Consider the following 23566-nt stretch of genomic DNA (forward strand, 5'->3'; position numbering starts at 1 on the left):
TATTCTGATTGGTTGTGAGACTCCCATGGGGCCATGCAGGGGCAACTCTGTAGGCTGTGTATTTGAGTCCCAAGCTTGGTTGACTCTTGCTGGGTGACGATGTAATGAAAGAGCTTTGGGCAATTCCTACTATGGCTCTGCCTGAAGGAGGTAAATCTTTGTTATGTAGAATAGACTGGCCCAGGCTTTAATGGCCCATTGACAAATGGGGGTGGGGGCTGAGTTTCTGCCTCCCTTTTAGGGGAAATATTCTGCCCTTTTAATATTTCTTAAAATAACTCATTTTCCTAGGAGACGGGTGGGTGCAGGGGTGAAATCCAGTAGGTTATGACAGGTTCTAGAGAACCGGTAGCGGAAATTTTGAGCAGTTTGGAGAACCGGTAGCGGAAATTTTGAGCAGTTCGGAGAACCGGTAGCGGAAATTTTGAGCAGTTCGGAGAACCGGTAGTGGAAATTTTGAGCAGTTCGGAGAACCGGTAGTGGAAATTTTGAGCAGTTCGGAGAACCGGTAGCGGAAATTTTGAGCAGTTCGGAGAACCGGCAAATACCACCTCTGGCTGGCCCCCGAGTGGGGTGGGAATGGAGATTTTGCAATATCCTTCCCCCAGGAATAGAGAGGGAATGGCGATTTTGCAGTATCCTTCCCCTGGAGTGGGGAGGGAATGGAGATTTTTCAATATCCTTCCTCTGCCATGCCAAGCAAGCCACATCACGCCCACCAAGCCACGCCCACAAAACCAGTAGTAAAAAAAATTGGATTTCACCACTGGGTGGGTGCTAACTTCCTATAAAGAGAAAAAGAAAGTTCAGTTGCCTTTTGAAAAAAAACACCTTTGGGACAACCGATGATGCAGAATCTCTACAGACATTTAAAATGGGAACATTTTTAAACTACCTCTGTGTTCATGATGGGAACTTACAGGGATATTGCTTGAATGTGGAATGTTCAACCACGGCTTGGTTTAATGATTCTTCCAAGTATGGAAGAAGTCATCTGATGGCCAAAGTATTACACCGAGCAGAAGTTGCAAAAAAATCGAGGAGCAACCTGCCAAAACAGTGACTTGCAAGATCAAATTTGCCCTTTATTCTCACAATTTTTAACCTACAGAAAACCTGTTAACAATTCACGGAGGAATGAAGACACCTGATTAGTAGAATACAAAAATAAACAACAAAGCCAGCCAATTAAATGCAACTCCATAAACTACTGATTTCAAAAATAGCACTAAAGAATCATATATTTTTTTTAAAAAGGGAAGTGCTCCTTCACTCAGCGTAAAAAAGAGACCATGTTTTCCCGAAAATAAGACCCTGTCTTCTATTTTTTTGAACCCTGAAATAAGCGCTTGGCCTTATTGCCATGCGCTCAAAAGCCCGATTGGGCTTATTATCAGGGGAGGTCTTATTTTCGGGGAAACAGGGTACTACTGCTTGTGCCATGTTGGTAGCTCTGAGAGGACATTACCCTGTTTCCCTGAAAATAAGACATCCCCCGATAATAAGCCCAATCGGGCAGTGGTGGGTTCCTCCTGGTTCGGTCCGGTTTGGCCGAGTCGGTAGCGGTGACGATATGACGCCACCGAACCGGTTCTCCCCCCGCCCTCCCCCCCTACCCACATTATTATTACCTTTTATTTGGTCCCACCCCCAATCTATTGCTGCCTCCTGAGTCCCAGCTGATGACTAGAGGGAAAAAAACTGTTCAAACTCTTGCCGTGGGGCTTCAAAGGGCCGCCCTACAGCTGACCAGTGTTAAAAGCAAACAAATAAGTCGGGTCGTAAGTATGAGGACTGGTCATAAGTGCGAGGACCTTCCAGAAATGACTCTGACCAGCTAGCCACACCCACCTAGTCACATGACCTCCAAGCCACACCCACAAAATAAGCTACGCCCACAGAACCGGTAGTAAAAAAATTTAGAACCCACCCCTGCAATCGGGCTTTTGAGTGGATGCGCTAAAATACCCGCCCCGAAAATAAGCCCTTCCAAAAATAAGACCTCCCTGAAAATATTAAACCACATACGCAGGCGGTCCCCACCATTTCCTCTGGTTAGGGTTAGGGAGACAGAGCTGGAAATTAGGTAAAACGGCAAGAGGAGCCCCGTCTTGCTCCACGTGCCCCAAAATAATAAGACCTCCCTGAAAATAAGGCCAAGTGCTTATTTCGGAGTTCAAAAAAATATAAGACAGGGTCTTATTTTCGGGGAAAACACGGTAATTTCATCCCCTTCAAAATGTTCTGAATGTCCCTTTGCACATTTGAGCGGCTTCCAAAACTCACAAAACTTTGCTGGGAGAAAACACTTCAATAATACAATAAAACATCTGTCCAAAAAAAAAAAAAAAGGCAAGAGGTAAGATTAACCCAACAGTTAGAATCATGCCTGTATTTTAAAAAATAATCACAATCAGGGTGGATAAAAATCAATGATTTTTAAAAAAATTTTTTTTAAAAAATCAGATTTTTTAAAATTTAAATTGGATTTTTTTAATTTTTATCGAATTTATTTTAATAAAAAACTTTGGGGGTAAAAATCTATCGTAAGGTAGTTTTCTATTTAAGATACATAAAGAATTTAGTTTATTCAGCATGAAATGCAGCTTAGTTATTTAGCATGAGGCTGTATATTCTGCAACATTGGGACTATCGGTGAGTCAACAGTGGGTCAAAGGAGTAGCAGAGATGACAGTTGCTCTTTAAAAATTATGATTTAAATCAAGTTGATTTAAATCAAGCCTTTTTACTAGTGATTTAAATCAAGATTTAAATTGTGATTTAAATCAACTCGATTTAAATCAAATCCACCCTGATCACAATCCTTCAAGAAATAACTGGATGGATGGATGGATGGATGGATGGAAGGAAGGAAGGAAGGAAGGAAGGAAAGAAGGAAGCTATATCCAACCCTATAATTCTATGTTCTATGGCAGTGATGGTTAACCTTTTTTGGCACTGAGTGCTGAAAAGGAAGCATGTGTGCCTCTGGGCCAAAACCCGGAAGAGGAGCTGACCAGGGCGCATGTGTGCGCCCAAAAATGAACTTCCGGTTTCAACATACTGAACTTCCGGTTTGAGCCAGCTATTATTCTGGGTTTCTGGTACGCATGCACACCCGACGATCAGCTGGCCGGCGTTCATGTTCACGCAGGAAAATGGAAGACCAGCTTTTCCCGTTTCCGGCATTGCCTCACACAAAAAGCCAGCTGATCCGTCGGGTACGCACGCGCGCCAGAAACCCAGAAGAGGAACAGGTGACGCCGCGTGTGCCAGGGGACACGGCTTCGCGTGCCACTTTGGACCCGCGTGCCATAGGTTCGCCGTCCCAGTTCTGTGGAAAATGGAAAAGCAGCAGCGAGATCCTGAGCAACACATTTGGAGCCTAGTCTTCATAGTTAGGTCAACTATTTCAAAAATGCGTCGTTCAGGCTCTTGCTGTTGTTTTCCGGCCTTCGTGTCTGGTGCCAGTTTTGTTGAAGTGCCCAGCTTTGTTCCATGGCACCAGGGCTTTTGATAAGCAAGTGGAATTTGATCCAGTGAGCCAAGAACGGCTGAAAAGCTGTCAGTATTTTTCAAATGGTTTTGTTTATCCACATACCACTCGAGAGGAGCCAAATTAGGAGAAAGGGGGTTGTTTTGCTCCCTTTTCTTAAAGAAAGCTGGAGAGTGGGACAAAAGAAAAGAAGAGAGAATGTAGAATAATTGTGTTGTAAGGGACCTTGGAGGTCTTCTAGCCCAACCCCCTGCCCATGGCAGGAAACCCTATACCACTCCAGACAAATGGCTCTCCGGTCTCTTCTTGAAAACCTCCAGTGTCTCCAGACCTAAACCCTATAGAGCCGTGGCACAGGTGGCACGTGGAGCCTTATTGGTGGGCACGCGAGCATTGCCCTAGTTCAGCTCCAGCGTGCATGCGCACGCCGGCCAGCTGATTTTCGGGCCTTCCGGATGTCGGAAAACAGGCTGTTTCCGGCCTCCAGAGGGCCTCCGGGGAGTGGTGGTTGGGGAAGGCTGTTTTCGCCCTCCCCAGGCTCCAAGAAAGCCTCTGGAGCTTGGGAGGGCGAAAAACGGGCCTACTAGCCCCATCAGGCCATTGTGTGCCAAAAGCGGGGGGGGCGCATGGGGGTGGTGGTGTCACGTGCGGGGGCAGGGCGCATTGAATTATGGGTGTGGGTGTGGGCATGTACGTGCGCGCTCCCCCCGCGCTCTCCCTGCTTTTGGCACGTGACCGCAAAAAGGTTAGCCATCACTGCTATAGAGCATATGTCGGGCATCCGGAAATGGACGGTGGAGGTGCACAAGGTCTCTAAGATCCACCAGCTCCATGACGTCATCATGGAGGAGTGGAAGAAGACTCCAGTGGCAACCTGTGAAGTTCTGGTGAACTCTATGTCCAAGAGGGTTAAGGCAGAGTTGGAAAACAATGGTGGCCACACAAACAGGAGCCTTGGTGGTGCAGCGGACTAAAGTGCTGTTAAAGTAGTATTTAGCTGCCAGCTGCCTGCAATTACTGCAAGTTCAAATCTCACCAGGCTCAAGGTTGACTCAGCCTTCCATCCTTTCGAGGTAGGTAAAATGAGGACCCGGATTGTGGGGGCAATAAGCTGACTTTTTATAAAAAAGAACACCGCTTGGGGGGGGGGCGAAAGCCCTACTAAGCAGGTATATACAAAAGTATGAAGGCTATTGCTTAACGCATTGTAAGCCGCCCTGAGTCTCCGGAGAAGGGCGGCATATAAATCGAACCAATAAACAATAAATAAATAAATAAAATATTGACACTTTGGGCCCCATTTGGACATTATCACTTAGGTCCCCACAAACTGGGTCCTCAATTTACCTACCTTAGAAAGGATGGAAGGCTGAGTCAACCTTGAGCCTGGCGAGATTCGATCTTACTTTAATTGCAGACAGCTGGTGTTAAATTACAGTGCTTCTGTCTGTTGAGCTATCCAGGCTCCTGGATTTATTTATTTATTGGTTCGATTTATATGCCGCCCTTCTCCAGAGACTCAGGGCGGCTTACAATGCATTAAGCAATAACCTTCATACTTTTGTATATACCTGCTTAGTAGGGCTTTCGGGCCACCACTAAGCGGTGTTCTTTTTTTATACAAAGTCAGCTTATTGCCCCCACAATCCGGGTCCTCATTTTACCTACCTCGGAAGGATGGAAGGCTGAGTCAACCTTGAGCCTGGTGTGATTCGAACTTGCACTTATTTCAGGGAGCTGGTGTTACTTAACAGTGCTTTAGTCTGCTGTGCCACCAAGGCTCTTGGTGTATATCTTGGATATACTGTACCTAGTTCCTTCAACTGTTCATTATATGTTTTAGCCTCCAGTCCCCTTACCATCTTTGTTGCTCCTCTCTGCACTTTTCCTAGGGTCTCAACACCTTTTTATATTGTGGTGACCAGAACTGGATGCAGCATTTCAAGTGTGCTCTCACCAGTGAAAGCCTAAAGCACTGCTGTTATTTCACGCGATTGAGAAAGTCGAAGGAAAACTGTAATGATTTAAAACTGGCTGAAGCCCCTGGATTTTTCTTCCCTGAGACACCTCAAAGTTGGCTCTTTGAAAAGTCATGGGGAAGCCCATCCTGGTTTCATTTGAGTGCCAGCTTCATGGTTCCAGCATGATTCGTAAGGTTGAGTCACATGAAGATGATGTGCTGTCCTTCAGGCGTGGAAAAAAAGAGAGGCCCAGGAGCACGGAAGTGGCGTCAGAAGGAAAACATGCAGTCTGCAGCCAAATTCAACTGCAAGTTTTGGAACAGAAGGAAGAAAAACCACTGTCTCCTTGAAAATTGTGAGTCCAAAAAAAAGCAACAGGTCCCAACTTTTAAATGTAACGAAAAGAGGCTCCTTGTCTCCCCCCAGTCCCAAATCGCAAAGAATCCAAAGTTGTGAACATTGCACGGAAGTAGCAAAACGCATAAAACTAATCCAAGCGCATTAAAGAGAAGAATCAGCCTCAGAGTCTGGGATCACAATTCGCTAAACTATGATGTAATTTGTTTTAATTCTTACTTGCCGTGTTTTGTGAACCGGGATACTGGAGACTATAAATCATGATCTATTTGTATGGTTGTTTCCAGCTGTTGTCTCTAGCTATTATTAATGCTTTCTACCATCCAAACGTGTGTGTGTCTGTATAGAGAGGTACTGCAGATGAAAATGCAGCACAAAGTAATCTGGAGAATAACAATAACGCTAAAGTTTGCAAGGTATCATTTCTGGGTCTCCCTTTGTAAATGTGTGTGTGTGTGTGTGTGTGTGTGTGTGTGTGTGTGTGTGTGTGTAGTTAATATTTCAGGTTTCTTACCGTGTAATTGTGGATATATCCCTAAAAGGGTAGAAGCGACGTTTCAACAGAATCTCATCTGCCATCATCAGGCTTATGTGGGGAGTCTTTTGCAGTAACATAGACAAATATATATATAGTGTTTTTCTATCAAGGCACCTGGTCTACCCCAACATGCTGGAGGGAGCATCCTGCTTCCCTTTCGTCTTTCAGCTCCAATCCAGGAGCCCTCAAGCAGTCGCATTCACGACAAACCATTTCAAACTAAATTTATATTTTACTGATAAAGAAATAAAGGAAGACTAGTATAGATCTATTTCAAGCTATTTAGCTCTCATCAGCTAGCCATACCCTTACTCAGATTCGAGTATATAGGTATAGGTATATATACCCTCTGCTGACTTCTTGTCTCGTCATTTCACAGGAATGTCTCCCCCCTCCTCATTTCCACGACGACCGAGCTTCAAAGGGATTTAGTAGGCAAAAGTTCAGAGCTTATCTTTCCTCTCTATGCCAGCGCTGAGGCGCTGACATCTACTGTATATATAGGTAGTCCTTGACTAATGACCATTTGTATAATGACTGCTCAAAGTTACAATAGCACTGAAAAAAAATGTGACTTATGACCAGTCCTCATACTTACAACAATTGCAGCATTCCTGCGGTCACATGATCAGAATTTGGGCAGTCGGAAATTGCCATTTATGATGGTGGCAGGTCACATGATCGCCATTTGTGACCTTCCTGGGGGGAGCTTCCGACAAGCAAATTCACTTTTATTACGGCATGATTCGTTTAACAACAATGGCAAAAAAGCTGCAAAATCAGGCACGTGCCTGTAGTTGAGGAGAATTTGGACCCCACCCACCCCACACTTTCTTATAAAAGGAAGTGTGACTTCATTCAATAAACATGGAGGACCCTTAAAAGTAAAGGTTCCCCTTGCACATATGTGCTAGTCGTTCCCGACTCTAGGGGGCGGTGCTGATCTCCGTTTCAAAGCCAAAGAGCCAACGTTGTCCAAAGACGTCTCCATGGTCATGTGGCCGGCATGACTCAACGCCAAAGGCACACGGAATGCTGTTCCCTTCCCACCAAAGGTGGCCCCTATTTTTCTACTTGCATTTTTTTTAACGTGCTTTCGAACTGCTAGGTTGGCAGAAGCTGGGACAAGTCACGGGAGCTCACCCCGTTACGCGGCACTCAGGATTCGAACCGCTGAACTGCCGACCGTTCGATCGACAAGCTCAGCATCTTAGCCATTGAGCCACCACATCCCAATGGAGGACCCCTACACATCTATAAATTTAACATATTCATTATTGCCCATCAGGGATTGATAATATGCTACTCAGTGCCCAGTAGAGAGGGCCCCGGGAAGTCCATTGCAGAATTCTGGGCCAGCAGTTATAATCCCATTAACATCTGGGAAAAATCAAAGCTCATACAGGTACTCCTTGACTTACAACAGTCCATTTAGTGACCAATCGAAGTCACTAAAAAAAAGTGACTTATGACCCTTTTTCACTCTTACGACCCTTATGACCTTTACAGCATCCCCATGGTCACCTGATGAAAATTCAGACACTTCACAGCTGATTCATATTTATGACGGTTACAGTGTCCTGGGCTCATGCGATCCCCTTTTTGCCACCTTCTGACAAGTAAATTCAATGGAGGAAACCAGATTCACTTAACAACCGGGTGGCTAACTTAACAACTGCAGGGATTCAGTTAAAACAGCTGTGGCCAGGAAAGTCGTAAAACGGGGCAAAACTCACTAAACAAATGCTTTACTTAGCAACAGGACTTTTGGGTTCAATTGTGGCCGTACATTGAGGACTACCGTATTCCTTATAAAGCAGAGGTGTCAAACTCAAGGATCAGGGGACGGATCCGGCCTGTGGGGTGTTTAGATCTGGCCCACAGGGCTACCTGGAAACAACGAAGGACCAGCCCGGGGTGCCTTTGCAAGTGAAAACGGAGCTGCGTTTTCACTGGCAGAGGATTGCAGGAGGCCATCGCAGCTGAAAACAGAGCTCGGGAGCCCATTTTCACTGGCAGAGCGCTTGGGCCGCCACAGGCGCTCCCAACACGAGTAACATTGAGTTGGCCATGCCCGCTCTGGCGCCCGGAGGTCAAACACAATCCTAATGCCGAGAGCCGAGGTGGCGCAGTGGTTAGAGTGCAGTACTGCAGGCTACTTCAGCTGAATACTAGCTGCAGTTCAGCAGATCGAATCTCACCAGCTCAAGGTTGACTCAAGTCTTCCATCCTTCCGAGGTGGGTAAAATGAGGACCCAGATTTTTGGGGGCAAGAGGCTGACTCTGTAAACCGCTTAGAGAGGGCTATAAAGTACTGTGAAGCGGTATATAAGTCTAAGTGCTATTGTCCTTCCTTCCTTCCTTCCTTCCTTCCTTCCTTCCTTCCTTCCTTCCTTCCTTCCTTCCTTCCCTCTGCCCACTGCTAGCAGTTCGATCCTGACTGGCTCAAGGTTGACTCAGCCTTCCATCCTTCCGAGGTGGGTAAAATGAGGACCCAGATTGTTGGGGGCAAGAGGCTGACTCTGTAAACCGCTTAGAGAGAGGGCTGTTAAAAGCACTGTGAAGTAGTATATAAGTCTAAGTGCTATTGCTAATGCGACCCTCAATGAAATAAGAGTTTGAATCCCTTGCAATAAAAGCAACACAAAAATAAAACCCTTGAGATGTATTTGGAGCGTTTATATCAAGAGCAAGACAGGATCAAACTTTCTCTTTCTCATAAAGGAGGTATTTATGAGAAGGAAGCTGGGCCGCCTTTAAAGATATGATGTCCCTTGACTGGCTGGCGTGCTATAGACGTGGCAGCTTCTTCTCAGGGTACATTTGGACTTAGAAATGATGGATGAATGTGACAATAGACATCACCTTAAAAAGGAATGTTTATTTAAGACGGATCTCTCCATGGGGCTTCTATACCTTAAACCTAAAAAGAGACTAAAATTCCCTGCAGTAAAACTCCTGCTGACGTCACGGAAAACATCCACAAAGTTTGTCTAGCAACATATGGAAGGAATTTGACCTTGTTTTTGGATCGGAGATGTTTTTCAACATTTCAATCTACTCTACTGCCCTGGGATTTCCTGGTCTTATCCAATCCAACGAAAGAGCAGGTCTGATCCTGCTTAGCTTTTTTCAGCCGACTAAGGTTGGCTATAGGGTGGCTCAGTGGCTAAGACGCTGAGCTTGTCGATTGAAAGGTCGGCAGTTCAGCGGTTCGAATCCCTGGTGCCACGTAACGGGGTGAGCTCCCGTTACTTGTCCCAGCTTCTGCCAACCTAGCAGTTCGAAAGCACGTGAAAAAATGCAAGTAGAAAAATAGGGACCACCTTTGGTGGGAAGGGAACAGCGTTCCGTGCGCCTTTGGCGTTGAGTCATGCCGGCCGCATGACCACGGAGACGTTCTTTGGACAGCACTGGCTCTTCGGCTTTGAAACAGAGATGAGCACTGCCCCCTAGAGTCAGGAACAACTAGCACATATGTGTGAGGGGAATCTTTACCTTTAACTTTGGGTAGTTGCTGATGAGGACATTACAATATTGATGCTTAATTAAAATTCCGTCAAATGTTTTCTGCTCTTGATAGTAAGCAGGGACATTATTATGCTTCTACTGGCTCACACTTTCAGACATGATGGATTGCTGCTTCCCAGGTTCCCATCTATCTTTCTCAAGTTGTGTTCCCCAGATGTGTTTAAAACCCAGTCTTCCTGGATGGTGACCAGGAGAATTCTGGGATTAGCAGCCCAACCCATCTGGAAGACAGACACCAATGTGAGGAAAATTCATCTATAACCCAGTGTTTTCAGAATTTGGAGATCATAAGATGTATGGACTTCAACATCTGGAGTCTTCCAGGAGTTGAAGTCCATCCATCTCAAAGTTGCCAAGGTTGGAAAACACTGATCTAACCCATTTGCTGAGGTTATAAGGAAAACTGAGCACTGAAGAACTGATGTTTTCCAATTGTGACGTTGGATAAGACTCTTGAGGGTCCCTTGGATGGCAAGGAGATCAAACCAGTCAAGCCTAAATAAAATCAATCCTGAATGAAATCAGTCCTATTGTTCTTTGGAAGGACAGATACGGAAGCCAAAGTTCAAGTATCTTGGCCACCCAATGAGAAGAAAGGACTCATTGGAAAACACCCTAATGTTGGGAAAGATGGAAGACAAAAGGAGAAGGGGGAATGGCAGAGAAGGAGGTGGTTAGACAGTGTCATCGACACAATGAACATGAATTTGGGAAAATTCAGGACAGAGGGGCCTGGTGTGCTGTACAAATAGTCCTCAACTTACAACAGTTCACTGAAAAAAGTGACTAACGACTATTTTTCACACTTATGCACGCTGTAGCATCTCCATGTTTACATTCAGAAGCTTGACAACTGACTCACATTTATGACAGTTTGCCATGTCCTGGGGTCACACAATCACTTTTTGTGACCTTCTGACATGCAAAATCAATAGGGAAGACAGATTCACTCAACAACCGGGTGACTTAAACTTACCAACTGTGGTGATTGACTTAATATCCATGGCAAGGAAGGTCGTAAACTGGGACAAAACTCACTTAATAAAATTTCTCACTTAGCAACATACATTTTGGGCTCAATTGTGGTCCTAAGTTGAGGACTACCCATAGTCCGTGGGGATGCAAAGAGTCATACACAATTTAGTGACTGAACAACAATAACAACAATATCAATGTTACACACATGGCCAAAGAGGGCTTCAAATAGGAACAGAACTCCCTTATGAGATATTTACTTCTTCCTCACGGAAGAAGTAAATATTGCATTTCCACTTTTTAACTGTGAAGAAGCAATTGAACTCAAAGAACATAAAGACTCAGCTCTTCTTGGTATTTACACAGACGCTATATAAATTTCAACAACCTCCCTCCTCATTGCACAAGGATGGAAAGCAAACAACTGTCGCCCTTCAGTTCCTTCCTTCCTTCCCACCTGCGGGAACTTATTCACCTCTAGTTTGATTCCCCACCCACCTTCATAACATCCTCTGGGGTGTTTATGCTTAAGATTTTAGCACGTCTCCAAATAGTAAGTAAAAATTTACTTGCCATGGATACTACCCACTTTACCACACGGCAAGACAACATTTTTGGGGACCTATTGGTACTGACAGATTTTATTTTCCTGGGCTCCAAGATCACCCCAGGTGGGGACTGCAGCCAAGAAATTAAAAGACGCTTGCTCCTGGGGAGGAAAGCTATGGCGTACAGCATACTAAAAAGCAGAGACATCACCCTGCCAACAAAAGTGCGTATAGTCAAGGCTATGGTTTTCCCAGTTGCTATGTATGGCTGTGAAAGTTGGACCATAAGGAAGGCTGAGCGCCAAAGAATGGAGGCCTTTGAACTCTGGTGCTGGAGAAGATCCTGCGAGTCCCTTGGACTACAAGGCGATCTAACCGGTCAGTCCTAGAGGAGATCAACCCTGACTGCTCTTTAGAAGGCCAGATCCTGAAGAGGAAACTCAAATGCTTTGGCCACCTAATGGGAAGGAAGGACTCCCTGGAGAAGAGCCTAATGCTGGGAACGATTGAGGGCAAAAGAAGAAGGGAACGGCAGAGAACGAGGTGGCTGGATGGAGTCACGGAAGCAGTTGGCGTGAACTTAAATGGATTCAAGAGGATGGTAGAGGACAAAGAAGGCCTGGAAGAACATTTGTCCATGGGGTCGCGATGGGTCGGACACAACTTTGCAACTAATAACAACAATTGGCACATGGAGGCCTACAGGCACATGGGCTCAGGACTGTCACCATCCAGCAGATAACATGAAGTCCAATAAATTGTAGCCGTTCCAGAAAGATCCACAGAGAATACAAGAAACTGCAAGGAAATATTGGTGCCAAAAGACAGAAAGATTTTAAGACACAAAGATTTTCCAAAGCACCAAAAGGCAAGACGAGAAACAACGGAATTGACAATCTTTGTCAATGGACCATCATCTGCAACACAATAGGACCCATCTAGCAACAGAAACTCACCACATGGCACCTGGGAAGATTACATCAGCCAGCAAGGCTAGCTAAGACCCCCACCCGCTAAGACCCGCTGGGAGTCTGACAACCAATCAGGATACTCTTTTGGGGCCCCAGAAAGTTCAAAGCCAGAGAGGGCATAAAACCTGGGGACTCACTGCGTCTCACCCCTTTTTCTGTTCAGGAACTCAAACCATGTGATCCTGTCCACCATTAAACCATCTTTCCAAGCAGTCTCCATGTTTCCAGTGTCTTTTTCCCCACTTGGAGCTGAACCCAGAAGGATATTTCTTCCTACAATAGAACTAGAAGTCGCCCTTCCTCGCCTTCTCACTGCAATGGGAATGATCCCCTGGAGGTACCATCACTTTCCTCAATGAACCCCAGAAACTGTAGTTTGGGGGAATTTCCTGGAATTCAAGATCTTTTCTTCTTGTCCTAGACATAGAACTGCACTTTTCACCGGGGGAAGGGGGTGGAATTGCTAATCAAATTTAATTTCCTATGTGTGCTTCAGATGAGACACTATTGCATTGATAAGAAATGAAACCAACTTCTCTCTGGGTGTCGATTTTCAATGAATGTTCTTTTAGTAAATAACACCGGCCATTTGTATTGCAAAACTATACTGTGTTACTGTGGGAAGTTAGCACCCACCCCTCTCCTAGGAAAATGAGATATTTTAGGAAATATTAAAAGGGTAGAGTATTTCCCCTAAAAGGGAGGCAGAAATTCAGCCCCCACCCCCAGCTTTGTCAATGGGACATTAAGGCCTGGACCAGTCTATTCTACATAACAAAGATCTACCTCCTTCAGGCAGAGCCATAGTAGGAATTGTCCAAAGCCCTTTCATAACATCATCACCCGGCAAAGCTCAACCAAGCCTGGGACACAGACAACCTACAAAGTTACCCCTGCATGGCCCCATGGGAATCTCACAACCAATCAGAACACAAGCTCAAATTCAAAGCCCAACAGAGGGCACCCAGGCACTCTCAGCATCTCTGCTCTCCCCCCCCCCCCAGGATCTCAAGCCGTGTGATCCTGTTCATCAATAAACCTTCTTTCCAAGCAACTTCCGTGAATCCAGTGTCTTTTTCCCCACTTGGAACTGAACCCAGAAGGATATTTCTTCCAACATCGCCCATAAAGAAAATGTAGGCATCATTCTTCCATCTCAACCAGAGACATATACATAAACACCAATTAACTTCACATTTCAATAGGCCAAATATTAAACTGCATGGCTTACATCAAGTTAATTATGTCGTTTCTTCTTTCTCACGCATGAAAAATTATAATGTATCGGCAACTTTGGGGAAGAACTGGTATTTTTACGCTACATCAAAAGGGTTGAAGCTAAAAGAACATATTCTAGAATAGAATAACAAGAGTTAGAGAAGAACTTGGAGGTCTTCTAGTCCAAGGATCTGCAGAGTTCCTCAGCTTTGCTGGCTGAGGAACTCTGGGAGTTGAAGTCCACAAGTCTTAAAGTTGCCAAGGTTGGAGACCCCTGGTCTAGTCCAATCCACATCTCGAGCAGGAGACCCTATACCAGTGATGGCTAACCTTTTTGCCATTGCGTGCCAGGAAGGGGGGGCGGGGGAGGTTCACGCACGCGCGTGCCCACACCCATAATTCTATGCACCCCGCCCTGCGCATGCGCGCCCAACCCCCCCTCGCCCCCTTGCTCCTGGCCAGTTTTTGTTTGTCACCTGGATCCAGATTCTCTTTATGCATCTGGGGAGGGCGAAAACAGCCTTCCCCACCTACCCCCCAGGCCCTCAGGAGGCAGAAAACAGCCTGTTTCCCTATTTCTGGTGGGCCCAAAAGGCCTGAAAATCAGGTGGCCGGCACGCACATGTGCGCCAGAGCTGAGCTGGCGTGCCCACTGATATGGCTAAGCGTATAGGTTCGCCATCACGGCCCTATACCAATGAAATGGCTGTCCAGTCTCCTCTTAAAAGTTGTGCAGCCACAACTTCTGAAGACAAACCATTCCTCTGACTGATTTTTCTCACTGTTAGGAAATTTCTCCTAGTTGTAGGCTGCTTCTCTCCTCCTTTAGTTTCCGTCCATTGTTTCTTGTCTTACCTTCTGGTGCTTTGGAAAATAGGCTGACATCCCCTTTTCTTTATGGCAAGCCCTCAAATATTGAAACACTGCGATCATGTCTCCCCTGGTCCTCCTTTTCACTAGACTAGACAGACATACCCAATCCATACCACCATTCTTCATATGTTTTAGTCTCCAGCCCCCTAATCATCTCTATCAAACTTCTAGGTTAATGGCAGAGGTGAATCCAGTTCATAGCTCATGCTCTTTACCATTATATGTCAAACCAGCTCTCACTGGCAGCAATACAGTGATTCTTACATACCAGAAGAAGTGACTAAGAGCAAATTCTAGTGGTCCTATTTCATTCCTTGAGGCTTGATAATTGAAGCTCTCTAAGTCAGTTATGACAATCTAAATATTAGACCCTTAAAATAAACAATACAGCGCTATTTTAAACACAGGAAATACACAATCCACTGCACCAGGACTCATTGGGCATGAAATCTAATGACTGATTATAACATTATAAAAGTAACTGCAACAAGAATGTATTTTTCTGGGGCAGGGAACATATTTGCATGGTAGCCCGCATTCCAATGTAGGAAAGTGTATCTCAATTTGGCAGCTTCCAAATGGATGGGTGTCAGTTCCCAGAATCACCAGTCAACCGGGCAATTGTTGAGAATTCTGGGAGTTGTTGTATACATTTGTGACTTGCCAAGATTAAGAAACATGATTTAAACCATTACTCACAGATGTGTGAGTAATGTCACGTATTGACTGGCAGATCATATTAACCAACAGATCTTATAACTCAACACATTGTCTCATTCCCAGTAGTTAACCACAGTTAAGTAAAGACCATTAGCACTTTGTTAAAATATTTTTGAAAGAAATCCCCGCCACAGCTGGCTTCGTACTATTAGTTTCTCCTAATCTTGGTGCTTTCACACATAAAATGGAGTGAATAGCTGTCACAGCTTCTTAATAGACATTCATGATAGAATTTTCCCAGAATAGCACATGAAAATCACAACGTAACTAAAAAACGAAATCAAAACTGGCTGTTCCCAATATGGATTTGGGTAGTTTTGCCTTCCAGTTGGAAAGTTGCCAGGTTCAAATCTGTGATGGGGTGGACAAGAGACAGTCTCCAGATGTTATGGAACTCTTAACTCCTATTAGATAATATGTCAATGGTCCATTGATAACATCTGGAAGAAAACCACACTTAACTCATCCCCTAATCTGCAACTGAGTTAAATTTGTACCTAATCCTGATCAAGAATCATAGCTGAAGAAGGTCTTAATGGTCTAAGGCACTGTTTTTCTATCTTGGCCACTTTAAGCTGTGTAGACTACAACTCCCAGAATCCCACATATTGGCTTGGGAATTCTGGGAGTTGAAGTCTACAGAGTTTAGAGTGGCCAAAATTTAGAGGTGCTGGTCTTGATCACATCACTCATAATGTATGTTATTACTGCCCAGAATATCATCGGGCTCCAGTTACCAGCCCTGGACGACATCTTCAAATCTCGCTGTTTGAGGAAGTTGCATAACATTATCAGAGTCCCTTCCCATCCTGCTTACAATCTTTTTGGACTGTTGCCTTCCGGCAGAAGATAAAAGAACAATTAAAACTCGGACCACACGTTTTCTGAATAGTTTTTATCCCAGAGCTATAATTGCACTCAACAAGGAACTCAACAAGGAACTCAACAAGGAACAAGGAACTCAGTGAGCTGTTGGGCAGCATTACTTGGTCTGTTGTGTGGACGTTTGGGTGGATTAGGGGTGGGGAATTTGTGGTGGGTGGGAGTGTGTTTGGGGATTGTTATTGTGTTGGACCTGGTCTTTGAGTGCTAAGTGAATTTCATTGTATGGGTATACTGGGTATACATTTACAATGACAAAGTTGTTGTGTTGTTGTTGTTGTTGTTGTTGTTATTATTATTATTATTATTTAATCTTTAGTGAGATTCACAGCCTTTGAGGCTGGTTAATAGCTCAGCAGCTCGAGTCCTAACCAAGGACCTAGGAACTGTTAAGGTATCGTCGGAGGACGTAAGCTGTTCCGAGTAAGGTGGTTTTTTGTAGAGTCAAAATGTTCAAGTCTGGCAAATTTAGAATTTCTAAATAGCGGGGTAGCCCTTTGGGTATTGCTCCAAGGGCTCCAATTACAATTGGGACAACACACGATTTCTTTTTCCACAGTCGCTCAACTTCAATTTGCAAGTCCCGGTACTTTGTGATTTTTTCTTGCTGCTTATCTTCAATCTGTGCATCACCAGGTATTGCAATGTCATTGAACCATACTACTACTACTACTACTACTACTACTACATTATTATTATTATTATTATTATTATTATTATTATTATTATTATTATTATTATTATTATCTCTTGGAGTTTCTAAAAGCATCTATTTGAAAACAAACAGAATCAATGTACAATGTACAGAATCAAAACAGAGGCTATGATCATGCAGAAAATTCTATAAGCAAATACGAAATTCCTTTGTCTCACTGTATTTTATGTATGTTTACCTGTGCATTTCCACATGGTTCAGATATCTTCTTCAGACCTAGCAAATATGTGCCCTGCCCTCTTTCCATCATTTTAAGCCTTTCTGTAATACCCAGATGATTTTTCCTTATTCCGTCTTCTCCTTGTTATGTCAGGCTGACCGAAAATTATCTAGATTGTAGGCTGTTGATTTTGGGTGCTATTAAAGGGGCAGACTGTTAATTGTTGAACGTAACATTGCTGCCTAGTTACTGCCTGGCAGAAGAGCTGCTGACATATTTTTCTATCCCAGGAGCCAAACTAACACAGCTAGCCAAGGAAGCTTTGTCTTTGGTGAAATAGGATGCTCTTAGGGAACAAAATGCAGGGTGTGAGCTCCACTTATAGCAGTGTTTCTCAACCTTGGAAGCTTGAAGATGGGTGGACTTCAACTCCCAGAATCCCCCAGCCAGCGCTGCTGGCTGGGGGATTCTGGGAGTTGCAGTCCACCCATCTTCAAGCTACCAAGGTTGAGAAACACTGGCTTATAGGGAAGATAGACAACAGCAAAAGGTCTACAGAGGAGATGTAAAACACCGACTACGTACTGAAATGGCATCTTCATAAAAAGCAGAGTTGATCTCCCAGCCCATCTCCACCGCGCATGCACCCGTGCATCCCGCCAGCCAGCTAGTCTTTGGGTCTCTCTGCAATGCATATGCAGGAGGGGGGGGGATATGGGGGATGTGCGCACACATGCACAGGGGGACGGGCACATGTGTGGGTCGGTCACATTGCATTTTGGGGATTTGCACACGTGTGTGTGTGCCCCCCACACCCCGTTTTGGGCCTGGAAGGCCTCCTGCACCAACCTGGAAGTCAAAACGGGGTACAGGGAGGCACATGCATGGGAGACGTGCATGCATGCACGGAAGGGCGGGGTGCATGCATGCAGGCGGGGCGTACGCACGGGGGGGCACTCGCATTGCATTTTGGGGTGTGTGTGCCGCTTTGGGCACTTGGGACCAAAAAGGTTCTCCGTCACTGTTCTAGAACTTCCCTGAAGATGGGCTGTAGCACGAGTCCAAAAGCACAGAAGACAAAGCCTCTGTCCCCGGGGGGACCGAACCGGATTGGATACTACAACACGTATTTTACTTAACACAGCAACTTGAATATATTTTACTTGAAAACATAAGAGGAATTCTGCCTCTTTTTTTTTTCTAGGCTAGGTCTCAACAATTTTCTCGGAGGGAAAGATGCATTTAATTTTTTGAGCCCCCCCCCCGTGCACTCCCCCCCCAAAAAAAGGCATATGTAGTGACTGTTTCAGCTGCTGAGATTAAGTCATCCATTTGCCACAAACATACTCCTGGGAAGCATCAAGCCCAGAGGAAAATTGTAACAGCTCCTATTTCTCTTCCTATATATTTCCTCGGAACCTGGATGTCCTTTATTAGGGGTTCCCAATGGGGGGAGAATCACAGTGGATGGGGTTGATCGAGTAACAACAGATTCCCATCTCCCCCCATTCCGGTTCCACCCTCCCCATCTGTAACCGGATTTTAGATGTTGGCATTAACTTATTCCTATTTTTGTGTGTGTGTGATTGTAAGCCACTCAAGAGTTACCCTGCGGTAAGGTAAGTTTTATAAATAAATTTTATAAATAAGTACATTAGCAAGCTATCCCTTCGTAGCCCTCACAGCTCGTTCACAGCCTATTAGTCTCACATTTTGATAACGCACTAATCTCCTCCTTAACCCCAGCCAGAATTAAGTCTCCTGAAACAGAGGGGGAAAATCTTACAATTTAGATTAGAGGAGAGAGAGTTTGAATCAAGAACTGATAAGACTGAGGAGCTTTTGAGATAAGAAAATTGTTCACTGCCCCCAGGTTAGATTTGCAGGTATAGTTCTCAGGGGATCAAAATAGGATTAGGGAGATCTGAATTTAAATCCCAGTTTGACAAGGGAGGTTAAGTGGGTGATATTAGGAAAAGTTATAACTTCCAAACCTTAGAGCAGGGGTCGGCAACCTTAAACCTTTAAATTTTATATATATGTGTGTGTGTGTGTGTGTGTGTGTGTGTGTGTGTGTGTGTGTGTGTAGGTCTTTGGTTATTCGGGTTTTCTCCCGCGTAAAATTGGAGGTGTCTTGGCAACGTTTCGACGAAGTCTCATTCGTCATCTTCAGGCTGGTGCTTTCAGCTTCGTGCTTCTAGGAGCAATGTGTGTGATCGCAGCTGTTTCTTCCTTTTAACTGCCAGTGGGGGTGTGAACTGATTGGGTGGGAGCTTGGCTGTGTTCTGATTGGGTGGAGGTGTGTTCTGATTGGTTGGGGGTTTGGCTGTGCTCTGATTGGATGGGGGGGTTGGCTGTGCTGTGATTGGCTGGGTGTGTGTTCTGTTTGGGTGGGGGCTTGGTTGTGCTCGGGTTAGTCTGAGTAGCAGGGGGATTTGAGCAGGGGGATATATATATATATATATATTATATGTATATGAAATCTTATTCTGTTCACTGCCCTGAGTCCTTCGGGAGAAGGGCGGTATAGAAATTCAATAAATAAATAAACAAACAAACAAACAAACACTCAAAGACCCACAAAGGTCCTAACCAGAAGCGCCAATTCAATTCTGGAGCCAACTAGAAGTCCGGTTCCCATACCATAGAGTCTCCTCCTAGGATGGCATCCTTTTTCCTCTACCTGTCCTAACTGAAAGCCCTATCAATCGTGGAGCCGACCAGCAACAGGGAGCCGCAGCAGAGGGATGAAAGAGCCACATGCAGCTCCAGAGCTGTGGGTTGCTGACCCCTGCCTTAAGAGTCAGAATAGAGCTGGTAGGGACCTTGGAGGTCTTGTAGCCCAGCTCCCTTCTCAAGCAGGAGATACCATTTCAAACAGGTTGCTGTCCAGTCTCTTCTGAAAAACCTCCAGTGATGGAAGCACCCACAACATCTGGAGGCCAGCTGTTCCACTGGTTAATTGTCTTCACTGTAAGGAAGTTTCTCCTTAATTCCAGGTTGCTTCTGTGCTTGATTAATTTCCATCCTTTATTTTTGGTCCTGTCCTCTGGTGCTTATCCTGCTTCACCAGATTATTATTGTCGGGGGAAGTAAAACTAAGGAAGTATGCATCTCGGATTTTAGAAAGAAAAATAAATAAATCATGTGACAGCCAACAGATCGATAAAATTATCTTGCTTAATTTCAACTAAACTGAATGTTCTGTAGTTGTAGATTTCGTTCTGATGTTTCTTCCTGCACCGTTTCAGGGAGGGAGCTGAAGATAAGGCGGCCGGTTTTTCTATCTCCTCAAAACATCAAATTGGACCCCAAATCCACAGCGTTACCTAGCCATGGACAAGGATCTCAGCGCCCACAATCGCCCCATTAAACATCAAGGTAGATCCAACATGGGAAATGTCATCTATATCAGGGGTCTCCAACCTTGGCAACTTTAAGACTTGTGGACTTCAACAAGCAAAACTGGATGAGGAATTCTGGGAGTCCACAAGTCTTAAAGTTGCCAAGGTTGGAGACCCCTGATCTACATAACTTTTTCAAGTTTGAAGGCCACAAGTCCATTTTAATAGCTCTGAGTAATCCCTTATTCCTACTTTAGCGCAGGCAATTACCAAGTCTGTCAACGAACCCTCAACTGCATTTCCAGTGTTCAAAGCATGTATTTCATTGTCATCGTTATCTCACCTCTAATAAGCAGGTCCATATTCTCATCTCCAGACAGAAAGCCGTGGACAGGGAAGGTTTAGTCTAGGAAAGAACTTAAGGGCTGAGGGCCTCCTAATTACTACGTTCATCATCATACCAAGCCATAGTTTGATTTATCATGATTTAACTCCACCGCAATTGCTGCGATTCACAGAACATGCCGAAACCATACATCATGGTTTGCAAACCACAAGAGCCAAAAGATTCTCCACCAAGCCAAACAAGACAACTTCTAGCTTAGTCGATCACATCAAGAATCAAGTCGGAAACCGAGGTGAGATTTAAACCAAGTATGGAAGCCCACTATATCTTACCTAACTTTATGATGCCCTGAAATATCTCTCATAGTTCCCAGTCAGCTAGCCAACCGGCCATCTTGCTGGGAATTATGGCATTTAGAGTCCAAAACACCTGCCAGTTTTATGTTTAATTATCAGCCTGAAAAGTACAAAGGGAGAGAGAGCAAAGACTCAAAGCCCTACCAGCTGGAAACCATTTTGTAGCCTATCATTGAAAAGTTATAATAATACCAGGAAAATACAACAATTTAAAGCATGGAGTCTGCAAACTTTTATGGCCAATTTCTTAGTCCAAATTCTACCAGACCCTCAGTTATAACCTTATATTAGCAATTAATTAATTAGCAAATTAGCAAGCTCTCTCTGTGTGTGTGTATTTCAGCACACTGTAGCAGTACTCCGCTGGTCTTTTTACAGCTCAGAAGCTAACCAGGCTTGGGTCTAGTTAGTAACTGATGAGAGGCTGGCATAGAAAAGTGGAATTGCAGCATAGATGGGAGGGTTGAAAAAGCTCCCAGAAAGGCAACTGTGGCAATTTCTGTTGCCAAGAAAATGCATGGATGAAATCACCAAACATCAAAGTCAGCTTGGAGATGTTATGTTTTTGGAGGCAACACGAGTGTACAAATGCTGAAAGAAAAGAGCCGAGGTGGCGCAGTGGTTAGAGTGCAGTACTGCAGCTACTTCAGCTGACCGCTAGTTCAACAGATCAGCGGATCAAATCTCACCGGCTCAAGGTTGACTCAGCCTTCCATCCTTCCGAGGTGGGTAAAATGAGGACCCAGATTATTAGGGGGCAATATGCTATTTAGTAAACTGTCTTTGGTGTAAGCCGCCCAGAGTCCTCGGAGAGTGGGTGGCATAGAAATATGATAAATAAATAAATAAATAAATAAATAATAAATAAATAAATAAGGAGGGGGGGAAAAACACCTCACTTCTGCCCGTCAGAGTAGAAACCATTTTCTTAAAAATAGTCCTTCTGATTGCTTTGAGAACAGAGGGGAAAAAAACTGCACCGATCAATTGTTCAAACAGTTTCAGAAGGAAAATCAATATTCAGATATGGAAACGCAGCCAAAAGCTTCCTCTTCTTGTAGGATGTGTACAGGGATCCAACACAATTTTAAAGCCCTGGGGGAACCACCTAGCAGAAACTCTCAAAAAGAAAAATGAGATAAACCAACACCTTCTGAAACAGAAATTACCTGTTCACTGCCACAGAGTTTTTGTCTTTTGCACATCTGGTGACTTCCAGAGAAGTTGGAATTGTGATCTAGTACCAGGGTGGATTTGATTTAAATCAAGTTGATTTAAATCCTGATTTAAATCACTAGTAAAAAGGCTTGATTTAAGTCAACTTGATTTAAATCGTAATCTTTAAACAGTAACTGTCATCTCTGTCCCGCAGCGGCTCCTCCTAACTCACCGCTGTTGACTCACCGACAGTCCCAATATTGCAGAATATACAGCCTCATGCTATATAACTAAGCTCCATTTCATGCTGAATAAACTAAATTATTGATGTATCTTAAATAGAAAACTATCTTTAGTTAGGCGTTTACTCCAAAAGCATTTTATTAAAATAAATTTGATAAAAAAAAAAAATCCAATTTAAATTTTAAAAAATCTGATTTTTTTTTAAAAAATCGATTTTTATCCACCCTGTCTAGTACACCTCTTCAAATGCCCTCACCCAACCAGATCTGCCTTTAAGCCACTCCTTAACTGCACAATGACTGCACAACAACTGCTGTGCCTGGTGGCACAGCAGACTAATAGCCTGTTATTAACATTCAGCTGCCTGCAATTACTGCAAGTTCAAATCTCACCAGGCTCAAGGTTGACTCAGCCTTCCATCTTTTCAAAGATAGGTGAAATGAGGACCCAGATTGTGGGGGCAATAAGCTGACTTTGTATAAATATACAAAAGTATGAAGGCTATTGCTTAACGCATTGTAAGCCGCCCTGAGTCTCCGGAGAAGGGCGGCATATAAATCAAATTAAAAAAAAAAAAAAGATTGTCCTAAAATGGAAATACAATTTATAGAGAGTTGGCTTAGAAAGTGATGTTACCTTTGGCCATAGTCATTTGTCAGCCATAGCTGATGACTTTACATGATGGGTAAACTCAATTCTGCCTTTTTAATATATATCGATATATAGAGAAAGAAAGAAAGAAAGAAAGAAAGAAAGAAAGAAAGAAAGAAAGAAAGAAAGAAAGAAAGAAAGAAAGAAAGAAAGAAAGGGCAAGAGAAAGGAAAGAAAGAAAGAATGAAAGAAAGAGGGAGAGGGAGAGAGAAAGAAAGGAAAGAAAGGAAGAGGGAGAGAGAGAGAGAAAGAAAGAAAGGGAAAGAAAGAGGGAGGGAAGGAGAAAGAAAGAAAGAAAGAAAGAAAGAAAGAAAGAAAGAAAGAAAGAAAGAAAGAAAGAAAGAAAGAAAGAAAGAAAGAAAGAAATTCATCAAGGGAAACGGCTTGATGTTTATCAAACCAAACAGTTCTGCACCATTCTGAGAAGCAAAGCCTAAAATCATGCTAAAGAAACATCAGAGAAACCTATTGCAGATAGTCCTCGATTTACAACCAAAAGGAGATCACATGTCCCCGGGACACT

General features: G+C 44.1%; 1 protein-coding gene across 7 annotated transcripts in view; it reads right to left on the reverse strand.

Moving 5' to 3' along the window:
• Positions 1–23566, reverse strand: part of FGFR1 (fibroblast growth factor receptor 1) — a 127615-nt gene that overhangs the window by 92526 nt on the left and 11523 nt on the right. The gene's annotated exons all lie outside the window — the stretch shown is intronic.

This window comes from Pantherophis guttatus, chromosome 9, assembly GCF_059756535.1.
Source record: "Pantherophis guttatus breed Tessera chromosome 9, ASM5975653v1, whole genome shotgun sequence".
Lineage (NCBI taxonomy): Eukaryota > Metazoa > Chordata > Lepidosauria > Squamata > Colubridae > Pantherophis > Pantherophis guttatus.